At 40.9% G+C, this 14,177-nt stretch overlaps 1 protein-coding gene across 1 annotated transcript in view; it reads left to right on the forward strand.

The window, feature by feature from the left end:
- Positions 1–1,367: 1,367 nt before the first annotated feature.
- Positions 1,368–14,177, forward strand: part of LOC119910855 (ovarian cancer G-protein coupled receptor 1) — a 30,389-nt gene continuing 17,579 nt past the window's right edge. Inside the window, exon 1 of the mRNA XM_038729666.1 lies at positions 1,368–1,557. The gene's annotated coding sequence lies outside the window, so the exon portion shown is untranslated. The remainder of the gene's footprint in view (positions 1,558–14,177) is intronic.

Genomic DNA, 14,177 nt, shown 5'->3' on the forward strand with positions numbered 1-14,177 from the left:
TTGTCAAAATGCTCATTAGTGTACTTTTAAAATGCACCTGTTCTGTCATCTGCATGTGAGGGTTTGTTGTTTTGAAGTTGCGCAGAACTCAGAAGTAAAATGTGTCACTCCCATGTTTCCCCCGCCGTCCGACCCTCACCTCACCTTGTTCCCATCCACTAAGTGACATCCTGTTCATCACATCTTGGAAATTCAGGTTTCAGAGGAGAGTTCCTCATTCTCAGGGCTGAATGTTAACATCTAATATCTGCCAGAGCACCTGAAGGCACCACGAGCATCACAATCTGCATCTCATATGTTGCTCGTTGCTCTTCACTGACCTCACGTCATTGTTAATGTAGTGAAATATTCCACCGGAGGACAGTGTGACATGCGATGCATGAGTGCACACAGCACATGTGAGAGGTGTGTGTGTGGGGTAGAGACAAGAAACTGACGTAAGACTCTCTGTGATGGGGAAAGTTGCAATAGGAAACTGATATGTGGTAATCTGAATCATTGGAGCTCCCTCACATTATCTCCTACTCATGAGAGCTGGACTCAGCTATATTGGCCAACTGTGTTTTCCCATAGAAAGAGATTGAATCTGGTATCAAACAGCAAATCTAAACATTCTACAGTCAGGCCATACCATGCTGAACTAAATATGCACTTTACATACATAGGTGGTTCTATTAAGATATGTTTACTCTCACTGATGTAAATGGGGCAAAATGTTGGAAATATCTATGAGTGTAATGCAGTACAATTCAACAGCAGCAGTTGAATCAATGAAAACAGTTTAAACAAAAAAGGTCATGTCTTTGAGTATGTATGTATATCATGTAAGAATGATTATATTAGTCTGTGCACCTACTCTTGGTGGGTGTTTTATGTGTACTGCACTAATCAATCACTCAATATTATGAACTTGGAGACAACCCTACAGAGAATTATCACCCAGCCCTGTGGTTCCCCTCAGTAAGCTCTCTGGAGCATTAACCTGTTTAAGCAAAAGGTTTGGTTGTCTGGACCTTACTGCTTTGTTTCTGTCTCAGTGCTCTCATCAGCCCCACTGGCCACAGGCAACTGTTAAAAAAAACAACAACTGATAAATTCATTATTTAATCCATGCCCAGCACCAAACAGCCTGTTGTTTACAGCTCAGTGTGCTGCACCCAGGTGGCCAGAGAAATCGGCTCAGAAATAGTAACAATAATCAGCTCAATAAATAGAAAATGAACAAAATCTAAATAATTGATAATACAACATTTCTTTAGGTGGGTATTTGCTTTGGGGGGACATGGACTTGGCATTTCTAAAATCATGCACGCTGCCTGCAACACAGTGTGTCTGCAATCCTACATTCTTGCAGGTGTGCAAATATTTATTATCTATAAGACACGAATGCGTCAGAAGACATAGAGGGCTATAGGTTACATCTTCCATGCTGACACACGAGAGTTAAGGAAGAGAGAGACAGCACGCGCCTGTGCGTGTCAACGACAGAGAGAGAGAGAGAGGTGGGGAGGAAGCTGGCCACCAGTTTGATGCAGGCGGTCAGACCGGAGAGATTCGGTAAGAAACACGCGTCTTTATTTCATTTAAACAAGTAAATTACTGCTGGTTGAAGTTGAGATTTCCACAGCAGAGCTTGTGTGTATGTATTTTTGCCTCTACGAACCAATTAAGGAGAGTTTTGTTGTCAGTCAGTGTTGATATTTAGAACTGAGGTGACATTTCAGCGGGTTCCTGCTCAATAGGGATTCCTTTAGAGTGAAGGAAACCTCGTCGCGATCATTTGTAATTGATTGATTTGGGCAAGTTTAGAACCGGTTCTTCAGTCCAGAGTTATTCATATTTTTTCTTAGTGAGTAGGCTGCTGCTGGACTCAGTAACACAGAGACATTTCCATCACTGGCTGGACTTCACTTGCTGTGTGAAGCTGCAACAGCTGCAAGTGGCACTTCTTACTGTAGCTGGTAGAGCTTCATGCATTTTTCATAGAGAGACACCAAGGCTGGAAACGCTGACTGGTGAAGAAGTGTGAGGTATCTCATTTTCACATATTGTGGTCCCTTCATTTCCCTTCAGTGTTCTAAATCAAACTATCCAGATACTGAGAAAATATCAGAAATAAATTACATTCTTACAATTTCAGTTTAGTATAACCTTCTACTGAGCTCAGGCACGATACAAGTTCTTACAGGAGTATCACAGGGATAATATGAAAATGCTGCTGGAGATAACGATACATTTGAATCTTAGTATTGTGCTGTTGTGGTAATGAGGAAGAGCTGGTTTCAGACACATGTGTCCTGGCTGCAGGCCAGAGATGCCTGCTGGTCAACCTCAGCTGCTCTGTCTGCTTCGCTCACTCACAGGCTGACTGGCTGGCTGGTGACTGAGTTTGTCAGAATCTCAGAAGACAACAACAGTAGCTGAGTGACTGATTGGTTTTCTGTTGATGGGCTCAAATAATTGAATCAAATGAACTCTGTACAATGTGTTTGAAATATGATTTGGTGAAAAGATGGATCTCCATCTCTCAACGTACAGAATTTATCCTCTGCGGTGCCCTCAGCTCTGGGGAGCTTTTTTAGGGTCCTTTGGCTCATTGTTTTGGTTTAATGGCCTGCAACTTTGTTTACTGTACATCTAAATAAGTTCTTTGCTAACATGTTAGCCATATTAACTTTATAAGGTGATAATAGATCTGATGTTGTGGCCAAAACAATCAAGTAATGCAACTTTACAGTTGTTGTTTAAGTTCATTTATTACACACACACACACACACACACACACATATATATATATATATATATATATATATATATATATATATATATAATATCTTATCTACAGTATACTGCATCATATATGTTTGTGCTGCTGTTGAATCATATTGCATCACACTGCCAAGTGTTTTATTTTGCCCGCCCCATTATATGAACAAGGATAGGCTAAATAACAGAAATACCTCTCTGTACAACATAAGAATCAACACCTCTAAAAATAGTTTGTATATATAGTATATATGTTCTTTTTAAGATCCTGTATGTGATTGGATGTGCAAGTCCGCTCTTGACCCAGGAAATTCACCAACAACAACCAAAAGTCACTGTCCGCCGCAGAGACATCTTAGAGTCAGATCAGACTCCATCCGCTGAGGAAGACCATGAGATACAGTTGAAAGCTCAAGTAAACTGACTCTTACTCAGAGGTCCCTCACCAGCAACAACAGAGTTTTAACCAGTTTTATCCCATCGACTTGTCTGAGCTTTTAAAAACAGTATCACAAATGAGAGTGTCCTCCGGCCCACTTGATGTAATACCTACAAAATTTTTACTGAAAGTAATAGATTCTGTTGGGCCCCATTTGATCTCTGTTTTCAACAGCTCCCTATCTACTGGTTGTGTCCCTGATTATTTTAAAACGGCTTGCGTGAACCCACTTTTAAAGAAACCTGGTTTAGATCCCTCCCTCCCACATAATTTTAGACCAATTTCAAAACTGCCTTTTATTGCAAAGATTCTAGAAAGAATTGTGTCCAAACAGCTGCTCACTGTGCTGGAAAATAACAAATTATTTGAAAAGTTTCAGTCTGGTTTTAGGAAGTACCACAGCACTGAGACTGCCCTGCTTAAAGTCACCAATGACCTTTTAATGTCTGCTGATGAAGGTATGTGCTCAGTCCTGGTACTCCTGGACCTTAGCGCTGCTTTTGACACCATTGATCACAACATCATGTTAGACAGACTGAGGCACTGGGTGGGGATCTCTGGTACTGCTCTAGAATGGTTTTCATCCTACCTGTCAAATAGGAAGTTTTGCGTGTCTGTAAACAACTATGTCTCTTCATTCTGTCCAGTTAAATATGGTGTGCCTCAGGGGTCGGTCTTAGGACCCATTTTGTTTTCCTTGTATCTGCTTCCCCTTGGACATATTATCCATAAACATGGCATTTCTTTTCATATTTATGCTGATGACACACAAATATACTTGCCCATCAGATCCACAGACCCTGGAATGCTGAGTTCACTTAACAACTGCCTTTGTGAAGTTAAAAAATGGATGTCAAATAATTTCCTCCAGCTGAACTCAGACAAAACAGAAATCCTGGTCATCGGGTCTCAGCAGATGGCAAATCAAATACTGCCATCTGCTGGTTCCCTAGTAAATCACATTAAGCATGTGGCAAAGAACCTTGGTGTTTGGTTTGATAGTCATTTAAATTTCGAGCAGCACACCACAAAGCTTGTTCAATCATGTTTTTATCAACTTAGAAATATAGCTAAAATTCGATCTATGTTAACTTTCAAGGACACCGAGACCATTTTACACGCCTTCATCTCATCACGCCTGGATTATTGCAACAGCCTTTTCACCTGTTTAACCCAAAAATCTATTGATCGACTCCAGACTGTCCAGAACTCAGCTGCCAGGCTTTTAACCAGAACAAAGAAATATGACCACATTACTCCTATTTTAGCTTCATTACACTGGCTCCCAGTATGTTTTAGAATTGACTTTAAAATTCTATTGATCACTTTTAAAGCTCTTCATGGCCTCTCGCCTTGTTATATTTCTGACCTTTTAGTCCCATACGCACCAGCACGTACCTTGAGATCCTCGGGCAGAGGTCTGTTGTCTGTTCCAGAGTCTCGACTGAAAACTAAAGGGGACAGAGCGTTTGCTGTCAGGGCCCCGAGGCTCTGGAACAGCCTGCCCGAGGAAATCAGGTCGGCTGAGTCGGTGAACTCTTTTAAGTCCCTTCTTAAAACATACTTTTATAGGAGAGCCTTTCCCGATCTTATTTGACTTTATTTTATCCCTTTTATTTTATTGTATTTTACTAATTTTATATTAAATTTTCATGCTCTTATCTTTTTTGTATTATTCTTTACACTTGTTAAAGCACTTTGTAACTTGTTTTTGAAAAGTGCTCTACAAATAAGGATTATTATTATTATATTATTATTAAAAATTAGTAAGCAGACCTTGAGTTAAGTTTTTTTTTTTTTTGTCAAACAGTATGTTTAGATTGAATGAAATATTCAAACCCACAGGATGATAATGTACATTTCTCCAAAATATAGCCTGACATAATTTACTGTCTGGAAACATACATTTCAAATGTAAATACTCCATATTTGTATAGCACCTTCTAGTCACCATTCACACACTGAGCCTAAGTGCTCAAACAGAAACTAACATCCACACATCAAGGATACTTCAACATGCAACCTGGAGGAGCCGGGGATTGAACCGCCAAACTTCCGATTAACAGGCAACCTGCTCTAACTCCTGAGTCACATCCTGTGGGTTTGAGGAAAGTTTGACTGCATAGCCTGAGCTTGAAGTGGGCAAATAATTAATAAGTAGGTCTTAGTTTTTCCAGGAAGCTGCCTGCCAGCTCGCAGGTTGCTGTTCAGTCTACCATACATTTACAAGGACCTGAGAAGGTTAGAGCAATGCAATATTGGCTTATAGGGCCTATAGCCTATAGCTAAATAGGCTTTCATCGTCCTTTTGAGAATACCAGAGATAAGATGTGCGAGGAGACTGAGGCATGTGGACACCCTATCACATTTATTGCTGCTTTTCACGGTGTAGGCTCGACCATTCTATACGTTTTTATTCACACAGTGGATATAGGGATATTGGGACATAGATAAAGGCATGCATAATAAAGCCATACTTGGCAAATACTTGCCTTTTTGCTGCTGTGTGGTCATCACTTATCACCTTGAGCACGGCAGCAGGCAGCTGCCCCTGACCCTCAGGGGCTCAAAAGTCCCAGGTTCACTGTGTGTATGGTTTGTGGTCATTTGATTAATTGCAGATTTGTTTGTGACTGTTCACCACTATATTGCATTTTCAATTGAAATGACAAGGGCCTTTCAAGAGGACCTGCATTATTACTAATGACCATATCTATTACTATCTAGTGGGACCATATCCTGTGTCAATTAGCTTCATTATTTCAGCTTATATTGTGCTGTCATGGTGCGTGCTTTTTTTAGGTGACAGGAAACACATACAATGCACAGAGCTTTTTGGTTAATTAAAGGCAGAAGAGGGATGGCACTTGGAAACATGCAGCAACAGTATGATTCTCATCTAAGAAACTAGAGACCATCTTGCGTTGGGGTCACACCAGCCATGACACCCGTCAAAATGTTGATGCTCGGACCCATGAGTACTCAGTAGTCATTACTTCATTATTACATGTGTACTCAATACTCATGGGTCGTACCACACCCATCTTCAGTCTGTCCACTGACAGACTGACTGATATAAACTCCTGGCAAAGTACTCAAAACCACTTCAGTGGTAGTTCCCGCTACAGTAGTTGTCTCCTGGGCCACATTTAGCCGTGATGAAACACAAACTCACAAGGGGAAAACAATACCAGCCCCACGCTGTCACTGCTGGTAATAGCACATTTTATATTTCAGTTTTTTTCAAAATAAACAGAAGAATACCTCCTTAGTTAGGAGGAGCAAACATGAGCTCCATGTGTGAGAGCAAAATCCTGAAGAAAATATGTCACAGTTCTGTTCTGTGGGCAGCTGATCTCTGGGAAATGCTCAAAAAACACCCGCAGCAATTAACGTCTAGCAGCTAAAATTGAGCACAAAAAACAGAGAGTTTTGCAAAACACATACTATATACTGGTAGGAACATATTTTATTACAGCTGACTGTAATCATCACCAGAGTTTGTTGTGAAGCAACTCCACATTTCTTTCTATGGTTTCATGAGCAAGGACCACACCATCAGACAGACATCACAACTGATGGTTTAAATGATTTATTGATGAGACATAAAGAATGTGTGTGAGGCTTGGACTCGCGATACAGCTTTGGTTTGCTAATGCGTTGTGGGGAAACATTGGTGGGAAATCCACCGAAGGGGGTGCAGAATACAAGAGTGATGAAGAGGAGATGGTTAGGTGGGTACTTATGGAAACACAAGGAGTGCCATGAAGGAGGTGTGGTCCTCAGCGATGGACTTACGGGAAAGGGCACCAGCTTCACGTGGTGGGGCAACAGGGTGCAGATAATGAACTTCGCGCATTGATGTGTATTCATCAGAAAGTCACGCCTTTCAAGCGTCGCCGAAAGCTAACATAGACGATCGGTATGGCCGAGCCCCCCCCCCCCCCCAACTAACTTCAGCAATAATCACAAAGTTTCATGGGATTTTGGGCCCTGGGCGTGTGTCTGGTTGGCATATGCTGTAATCCATCCCTGCAGAGGGCCCTTCATCATGTTTTTTGCACATAGGGGCACCTTGTAGGGCACTTTACCACTTTCCTCCCAAATGAACAGCAGTGAGCATTTCACAGAACATAAAAGTGTCACTTATCTGCCAGAACCTGCTACGCGGACCTGACGTGTAGTGATAGTCAAACAGTCAGTTGACCACGTCAGCATTGGATTGGACTCCTATAAAATGTTAAGCTTTTATAACTTGTGCCCTGCGCTAAACTATGATGTTGAATGTGGTAAAAACTACCTGCTAAAATCAGCATGATGGCTTTGTTGTGAGTATAATAATGCATCAATCCTAAATTCAGTCTATTCTGTTATACATAGTTGCCAACATGGCTAGACTCTTATCTTCAAACATTACCACTCACAATACAATTTAAAAACATCTCAATTCAACTGTTGCAGCAATTGTGATTGCAGCTTTTGCAGCATGCAAATACGTTGAACTTTATAGGCTACTGACGTTAGCATAAAATGGGAAGTCCTAAAATTTTAAATGTCTGTGATAGCTTTCAAAAAAACACATCAGCAGGAGTCATTAGGGTGGAATTCAGCATTAGAACCTCAACAACCACTTTTGAAGTTGAATTCCACACTAGTTTGTTGCCATAGTAGCTTTTGTCCCAAAATCTGCTCTTGCCAAATGCCACAAACGTCAAACTGTGACTTTGTACATCCTTGTCTGTATCAAAGAGGCAAACTGAGTAATACAGTGATGTTATTCAGAGTGATGGTTTCATCAGCCTCAGAGGCAGTTGTTTGGCTACGATGGCCGAGCACTGTGAGCACACTTATCTAACTAACAGAAAAGTGAAGGGGATGTGTGGAGCAGATAAATGATGAATTCATATTTTAGGTCATCTCTGAGGTCCTATCTCTGTGAGCTACAGTATCAGGAGGAAAACACATTAGTTCAGTTGATTTATCTTAACAGTAAGTCACAAGTGAAAAGGAATCAAGATTACTTTATTGACTGTTGTTCCATGATAAATTGGAGGTACAGCCTGTGATTCAGATCTGATCATTTCTCGGTGAACCTATTACTAATCAGCTGTCTCAAGCTGACAAAGGCATAGATGATGTGTAATTTAGACATGTGGTTTGAATCTTTAAATGTGTGATAAAGAGATGTTGCTGATATTAACAGGGAGTGTGATGAAAGTGATGATGATGATGATGATGATGATGATGATGATAAAGATGATTTCAAATGCATTTAGTAAGACACATGTCAATACAATACACAGATTATCTCCACACACGTGTGAATGCAGTGGGATGGACAAGCACAGTGCTCATCATGTGCTTCTTGATCGATATGACAAAGGTTGACGAACAGCATAGTTAGATGCAGTATGTCACTTTGCTCTCTGGATGTGTACTGTGTGATCAATCTTATCTGTTGGAGAGCACATAACGAAGAAGACTGTAAATAAAAAACTAGACCAGAGGGGGAAGCTGATTTACCTTCTGGACAAAATGAAGATGATTTCCCTGGAGGAGAAGGAGGAGGAGGAAACCATACAGTAGTGGAGTTATTTTTATATTCATCACATTTTATCAATTGGATTATGCAATGTTATCACCAATCTTTGTTGAAATTGGTAACGGTATGAAGTTTTGATCACTGGGCCACAGGGAGGCCACCACCTCAGCATCTTAAAATGTACAATGTGTAATGCCACATGCCCTAAACAAATTGGGGACAGTAATGTGCAAGTATTGCGTGATTTACCAATTAAAGAAATGACTCTGTTCAAGATTGTGTGCAATAAGAAACACATAATTTCCTCCATTAATCGATTGTAATAAATTTAGAAGATAGTGAGAAATGCTGGCACCCAGAGCTCTAAGTGACACCTTCACAATGCTTGTTTTGTCAGTACAAACCTCATAATGATTAAAAATAGGCCTACATTAAAATAATCCAAAGACAACACAAAACACTGCAAATCTTCACATTTGTGAAGCTGGAACCATTAAAAGTTTTTACATTACAGTTTCTCGATTATTTACACACATTTTCTGAAAGAATGCCTCATATTCTCAGAACTCTACACACAAATCAAAAAAACACACACAATGGGCAAAACCCCTCAATTCTCCTGCAAAATGAAACTTTACATTCAAAACAATGTTATTTCTTCTCAAAATGGTATTATGTTTTTAAATGACACACAAACCATCATATGAATAGACATTCATAAGAACCAGTTGAACACTGATATGCTCAATGTAAAACACTATGATGAATGGAAAACACTTCTTCATTCATCATATTGACTTAGGCCTTTTTTTTGTTCAGTGTTACACTTACTACAGACAGTACATACATAAGTGTGTTGTAAAATATTTGAGAATATTGTGTTTATACTCAGAACACACAAATACACAGTAACAAATATATTTTATTTGTCCCACAAAAACAGTGTACACTGTGTACATCCCATTCCCAACCAACACAAAGATGCACATACACTACATACAAAAACAGAAGAATTTACTGTACACAGTTACAGTAAAACCTAAAAACAAACTATGCTGCATCCTCTCTTCTGTTGCGGTCTGGCCACAGCACCTCATCCACATCACAAGCAATGTTTTTCCTGGCCAAGCAGTGGGGGAAATATCGCCAAGCATGGCGATTCCAGCCATGAAAAGCATCAGCTGCTATATCTCCACATGCATCCTCCATAGCTTGGAGGAGAGGTATACGCGTTTGTGGATTTCGGTCATACACTTTCCATCTCCAGGAAGAAAAAAATTCCTCAATAGGATTCCATCTACCTGATCTGGTGGAATGAGTGTGTTGTGTAGGGTGTCCAGGAATGTGATCAGATGGGCGGTGTTGTAGGGGCCAAGGGTAGCATGGTGATGGATGACGCCGTGGTGGGTAATCGCTGCACACAGTGTGTATTCCCTCCGCGCTGGCCAGGGACTTCAACAATGGCACGCTGGCCGATGACATTCCTTCCCCTCTTTGGTCTTTTTGTGATGTTGAACCCAACCTCATCAATGAAGATGAACTGGTGCTCCACTGCAGCCACCTCTAGCTCAAGGACTCTCTGAAACACACATGACAATATCAGAAATAGACATGGAGTGGTCACTATTGTGAAGCACAATCATTGTGATTACAATATTGAAATATGTATAATTTTCTGTATTCAGTGTTGAGAGTATGCATCAATTGTGGGACTCACTTGCACATAATTATATTGCAATTCTTTGACTCTTTCTGAATTGCGTTCAAATGGCTCCCTGTAGACCTGCTTCATCCTGAGATGATTTCTGCACAAGACACGGTCCAGTGTTGATAAGCTTACCCTATCAATATTTTGAAATATGTCATTGTTTTCTATTATTTCTTTGTATTTGCTGTAATGTTATGGCGTTGTTTTCTAGGACCATGTTTATGATTTCAGTTTCCTGTTCAGGAGACAGAAGACGTTCCCGACCACCTTGTGTTGGTAATCTTTCAGTTCTGCCAAACAAATAGTAAAAGTAGGTATACATTTCCTAAATACTTGAAACATACTTTACAGAATTTTTACAGTCCTACAGAACAGTCCACAGGCAGTACTGTACTACTGTACTCATTGAGTACTGTAGTGATATGCAGTACTGCAATTTGCTAGTGAGAGTAGATTTCTTACCTATTCTCATTTCGGAAAGTCCGGATGATGGATGCTACAGTGTACCTGCTCAGATTTGGCTGTACTCTTTGCCCAGCCTCCCTCATTGTTAGACCATGGTTGACCACATGATCAACCAAAGTGGCTCGGATCTCATCAGAGATTACGGTCTTTGGCCGTCCCCGTCCTCTCACTCCTCTGGCTGTGCCTCTGTTTCCAATGTTGGAATCCATTGCTCCATTGAAGAGCTCACCTGTTGCCCTTTTATGCTAAAGCTCTCGCTAATTGGAAAACTGTGTGACGGGTGTTTGCCCTTGTGATGAGACTGTGTGCATATTTGGTGTTGTTTGGGTGTTCCTTGTGAAAAAAGTGTGTTTTAGAACTGCAATTTGAGTGTAAAGCAGGAATTGTGCTTGTAGTTTAGCAGAATTGGTTCAGGGGGTGGGTGAATGAGTTACATGTTGTGGTCATTGTGTCTCAAGTACCAGAATTTGTGCGTAAACAATTGAGAAAAACTGTAAATAATGATATAATCAAGTCAGCCTACCTACAGACCACTCACCACAGTGTGTTATAAGTAGTAAGTAAGCGCTCAATACAAAACCCACCGTTCAGCCACCAATTAATGAGTCCTTAACTGAGTCCATCTTTCTGTATCCCAGTAAGCAAACAAAAAATACTCAGTTTGAGGTTCAATTCAAATGTTGGCCAACGAAAATAAAACCAAAAAAATAAAATAAAATAAAAACAGTGTCGCCTCTCGTGTTTAATAGACAAGCTTTGTAATTCTCAAACACCGGAGTTCCCCTCCCCCGCAGCCTCCGATGCTGGTCAGCAGTGCACTGGCTGTAAGCAGTAAAGTATATTTCCTGAGCTGACTGGTGGCTGTGTGTGTGACGCAGGTGCCGATCACCACAATACGCTTACCTCACTACATGTGTCTTTCTGTTGTGCATTTTTCCTGTCTGTCAAGGCCGACAATTTCAACCACCAAGTTACCCACAGATGGCGGCTGCTACTTTCATTCCCTTTGTGACACTAAAGTTTATGTAGTGTCAGCTTCTGTCAAGGCCATTGTACAAAAAGAAGGCAAGGTACAGACTGCTTTCCGCTTGGAAAGCATATCGCAAATGCAATTAATCGTTCAGGGAAGGAGCAAACAGGTGAGACACACCAGGTAATCAGGACAATGGGAAGCAAAACCTGACACTAGACACAGACGATTTCACAATAAAACAGGAAGTAAAACGTGCGACAACAGACCAGGACGAAAGTAGCAGAATCAGTGTTACTCAGAAAATGTAATAAGTTACTTTTTACTTATTACTCTTAAAAAAAGTATTTACTTATAACTGGGTATTAAAAGTACCTAATTAAGTTTGTTACATTACTATATCACTTTCACTTTTCTGAGAGCAGTATTCTCTCCTGACGAGCACATGCATCACTGGCAGTGGCGACTGGAGTTTGTTTCGGCAGGTTTCACATTGCCGTGCTGCTTTAGCTGATGCTTCAATAAATTAGATGTAGAATTGTTCGGGGTTGAAAGATTTTATTAAGATTTAGGCAATGTTATTTGCATCTTAGACTGTGACACAATGATGGCAGTATTTACAGCTGTGGAAAGAACGCCTCTCTCCCTCGTTCTCTATTCTTCCTTTAGCTGTTGATCCAGAATGCTGCGGCACATGTACTGATAATAACTAGGAAAAGAGATCATATTTCCCCAAAATTAGCTTCTCTGCTGTGACTCCCTGTGAAATCCAAATGTAGAATCCTCCTCACCTACAAAGCCCTGAATGGTCAGGCACCGTCATATCTTAAAGAGCTCATTGTCCCTTATTACACCACTAGAACACTGAGCTCCAAATGTCATGCCATCCACTCTGACTCCTCGCACGGGCAAACACATGCTGCACATTTGTTTAATAGGCAATCACAGTTTTAGCAATACTGTAAAAAGGCCACAGGTGAGCTCTTCTGTTTTGGAGCAATAGATGCCAACATAGGAGAGAGAGGCAGTCAAAGGAGGAGGAAGACCAAGAGAGCCATAATCTGTCTTGCGTCTTTATATCCTTCTGTTAAACCCACCCTCCATAATCTAGCCGTTAATATGGGTCAGCCTTTGAATCTTGACCAGCAAAGTGTTTGGTTCCCTCCTGTTTCTACCAGCTGAGGAACATTGCTAAACTCAGGCCCATTCTGTCTTTAGCTAAGATGGAAATGATTATGCGTGTGTTTATTTCCTCCTATCTTGACAACTGCATTGGCTATTCAGCTGCCTCAGCAAGACTTCCCTGAAACGCTTACAGGTGGTCCAAAATGCGGCCTCTGACCAAGTCCTCCGAAAGGTCTTATGTAACACCAATCCTGATTTCCCTACACTGGCTACTAAGAGTGTGTTCACACCTGCACTTTTCAGTCCTGTTAAATTGGAGTCCAGTTGGTTTTCTCCCTTGGTGAGATTCGTTTGGGAAGATTTGAACACCGTAATTGCACTATTACACAGACTTGAACATTTAATTGGCATTAAAGTAAACCAAAGATTGATCTCAGTTTGTACACGTTAACGATGATAACTCTATTCACGCCAAAGTTAGTTCCACAAGGATCTGTGCTTGGACCAATCATATTCACCCTATATATGCTTCTTTTAGAAAAGGTCTCATGTAACACCAATCCTGATTTCCCTACACTGGCTACTAAGAGTGTGTTCACACCTGCACTTATTAGTCTTGTTGCTTTTCTCCCTTGGTGCGATTCGTTCGGGAAGATGTGAACACAATAATTGCACTCAGGTGCAGAAGAAGACATTTCCTCTCTGTGCATTCTGCTGGTATAGTTTTGCCTGGTATATTGTGCAGATATTTACCATGGTTATGAGCAAATGCCAACTGTGTAAAATTGCATAGCAAAGTTTCTCTCACAGAAATATGCCCATCCTCTCATTTCTCAGTTTGTACCTCTTCTCCTTGCGTCATAGCCACCCAACCACCGCCCACCTGAGATGTGAGCGGAGGAGAAGAACCGATACGAGGAGTGAGGAGTCATGGCAACAGGCATTTAACTAAATGGCACTTCTTTGCTTCTGAACCGTCATTTTAAATATGACAGGTGGCACAGCTGCATCATCTGTCCGTTGTTTTGTCACAGCCTAATGCTGTATTTTATGATCTCTGTCAGATAAGCATAACAGTCTTAGTGTACTATACTTTTGGAGTGAGTTGCAGACTTCATAATAGGCAGCTGACTTCTATATGACAACATGAAACACAGCAAAG

This window comes from Micropterus salmoides, unplaced genomic scaffold (assembly GCF_014851395.1).
Source record: "Micropterus salmoides isolate LMB-PRFRI ecotype aquatic unplaced genomic scaffold, ASM1485139v1 Ms_hic_scaffold_19, whole genome shotgun sequence".
In the NCBI taxonomy this organism is placed as follows: Eukaryota; Metazoa; Chordata; class Actinopteri; order Centrarchiformes; family Centrarchidae; genus Micropterus; species Micropterus salmoides.